The following is a 3,609-nucleotide window of genomic DNA, read 5'->3' on the forward strand; positions in this document are numbered from 1 at the left end:
ATCAAGTTTTTTACCCCCAAAATACCTGACACATTAAGACCTACCTAAAGACCATCAAGTCCAAAGTTCTGTAAAGTCATTTGACTTAAAATTGCAAAATTTATTTCATTTCAAGTTAAACCAACAAAAAAGTACCACTTAATCTACTGTATCACCATTCCTGTATTATCCCCCTTTGCATTTTTTTTTTTTAGAGCTATTGATACTAATGTAATATGTTGAAACTATTTCAACCCTAGGAAATATTATCATTAAGTTCTAAAGGTGCTTTTCCCTTTCAGTACAAGCAGGAGACTTTAAACCAATGGTGTTATGGTCATAGTTAGCCATGCTTATAAAATTTTGTAGTGTATTGAAGCACACCATGTATGAAGCATGTTGCCACTGTCTCACCACGATGAGGTCATGACCTTCGAGACAGGGGGGACGTCCACTGTACAAGATCAGTACCATGCACCCACCTCCATGTGTTGCGAGCACATTTTGGGAGCACATGTCACCAACACTTGAGCGTCTCTGGAACCCCAAACCAGAGTGGATCAAAGTAGTAACAATCAAGAGGCTTGTGATCACCCCAACATTGAGACTACCCCGACATCCTGAAACCTTATTTTGGGGGGGGGGTTCTAAGTCCCTCGCCATAAGGTAACGGGACCGTTTACTAGCCGGTTTCCGACTTTTGCCAGAAACCGGATATTCCAAAACACGCCTTTAACACTGTAACCAACCCGTGACAGAGTCACAGAAGTAAGCCAGGAATCAGCGTGAATCGCGCATGAGCGCTATGATGTGCCTTTACACCTCACTGAGCCCAGACAGGCTCAACCAGGAATCAGCACATTACGTCACAGAGGTCAGCTAGGAATCGGCATACTTTTGCAAGTCTTTCCTTTAAGCCTAACTGACCCGGACACAAGAGATTTAAAAAGCTGGAAATAAAGTAAGAGGCGACTTAGACTCGTAGAGTACTTTCCATTGTTAGTAATTTTTTGGTAATTAGGTCACAGAGGCCAGCTAGGAATCGGCGTAGTTTTCCGCCTATCTTTATCCCTAACTGACCCGGACCTTGGAGATAAAAAGCTGGAAATAAAGTAAGAGGCGACTTAGACTCGTAGAGTACTTTCCATTGTTAGTAATTTTTTGTTAATTAGGTCACAGAGGCCAGCTAGGAATCGGCGTAGTTTTCCGCCTATCTTTATCCATAACTGACCCGGACCTTGGAGATAAAAAGTGGGAAGTAAAGTAATAAGTGATATAGACTCTTAGAGAATGTTAGTAAAGGATTTGGCTAAAGTCTCCTGCAATTGACCATTAGCATACCTTCATAAATTAGCAATGATACCTAACTCAGTATATCTAATTCGTTCCTTTGGCTCTTGCTTCCTTTCTATATAGAGGACTACTTTTGGACTATCACTATCAATACTTTCTTTACATATATCGCCGTCTACTTTGGGTTCTTATGCCTATTTTCTTCCTCAGAGGACTAGGCTACTCTGTCAATATATCTAACTTTTCTTCCATGAAGGGCTACTCTGGCCAGTACAGTCACTGGTTTTCTTTTCATTAATTAAAGACTGAAATCAAGATACCTTGTAAAGTTGAAAAAACTTTGGCAATATTAAGGAGTGCTGAATAAAGTTCTATTAGGAATCAATGAAAGTTTGCCTGCCTACATCACAAACTGTCTAAGAACATAGAATGTCCATAAACTACTAGTCTTATGTTCTGATAATCCAGCGATAACATTTGAGAAATTAAAAAAAAAATAATGTTAAATTTAACAATAAAAAGTGAAAGATTAAAAACTTGCAGCAGGAGAGACATCACGGGCAGCAGAAGGGACGTCATAGGTAGCAGAAGAGACGTCACGGGCAGCAGAAGGGACGTCATAGGTAGCAGAAGAGACTTCATGGGCAACAGCAGAGACAGCACGGGCAGCAGCAAAGACATCACAAGCAGCAGAAGCGACAGCACACGCAGCAGGAGTGACTGGTTTTGTTAAACCTTGAACAGCCGCACTCTGGAGCCTTTTACGGTACCTAGCAACAGCCTTTACAGCCGAGATAGCAGAGGGAGAAGGCAGGCATGGATCTTGGGGTTTACTGGTGGAAGAGTGGTGGTGTTGGCCTACACGCTGGACACCCCATGTCTTGTGAGGTGTTGGTCTACGTGTGTCTGTTGCACGCACTACTTTGTAATTTCATTTCATCAAACTCATCACTGTCCACATCACATTTAGAGGGTTGCTCATAATATTTGTCAGATTCAGAGCTATTCAAAATCTCTTTCAACATTATCATCTTCATTTTCAATTTCACTTGGCAACAAAGAACAGTTTGTATGTTATTATTTTGATACGTTTTTCTGGTCATTATTATCCAACTCAAGCTATAGAAAAACCGACTGGGATGCCTCCACCTATGCATCTCTACGCGCATGAAACAAATGTGTTTAAGGTAAAAATCACCCACAACACTGTTTTAGGGTTAAATCTACCAGACAAATTAGTAATTATATAATGTGATTGACACTCTATCCTTATGTTAATCACAGCAAGCAGTAAATTGATATTAACTTATTATACTGTAGTAGTTTTGTTGACATACCTTGGATTCGAAGAGCTGCTAGTGCCTTTTCGGTAACCAGATTTCTCTCTGAAATCAGAAAAATAAATTGTTGAGCCATAACCATGCTATTCAAAAAGTATTAAATTTGATAAAAAAAGTCACTAAAAGTTTAATATCTTTTTCCTAAAATTAAGGTTTCATTTGAATTCAACAATAAATATTTCATAGTAAAATTAATTATACAAACTAATTAAATAATCTTAAAATAATTAGAAATAATAGTAACTATGGTTTCAGAATTAGCTTACAGAAATCGCCTATGAGCCTGACCACTATGCATCAATCTTACTTTAAGATATACTTCTATACAATCAAGTTTTCTACCCCCCAAAATACCTGACACATTAAGACCTACCTAAACACCAGTAAGTCCAAAGTTCTCTAAAGTCCTTTGGCTTGAATTTGGGAAATTTATTTAATTTATTCATATATTCTGTGTATATACATATATACTGTATATAAATATAAATAAAATATTTATATATATAATATATATATATATATATATATATATACTGTATATAATATATAAATAAATTTATATTATATTATATGTATAAATATATACATGTATATATATTTATATATATATAATTTATATATGTATATATATATATACATATATATATATATATATATATATATATATAATATATATATATTATATAAATAAATTTCTACCTCATACTTGGGATCGAACGCTGGCCCCTTGTAATGAAAGGCCAGGTCAAAACCAACCATGCCACGAGAGGCCATAAAAGAAGTCGGAACCTAACGGCTAAATCAGCTGTTCAGGATTTACCTGGCGAGACATCAGATATATATATATATATATATATATATATATATATATATATATATATATATATATATATATATGTATATATATATATAATTTTGCACAAGTTAGCAAGAACAGGGGCTTTTAGTGTTTGTTGGAGAATTGGTAATGTTACTTCACGAAGTAAATGTGTTTGTG

Source organism: Palaemon carinicauda, chromosome 40 (assembly GCF_036898095.1).
Source record: "Palaemon carinicauda isolate YSFRI2023 chromosome 40, ASM3689809v2, whole genome shotgun sequence".
Taxonomy (NCBI): domain Eukaryota; kingdom Metazoa; phylum Arthropoda; class Malacostraca; order Decapoda; family Palaemonidae; genus Palaemon; species Palaemon carinicauda.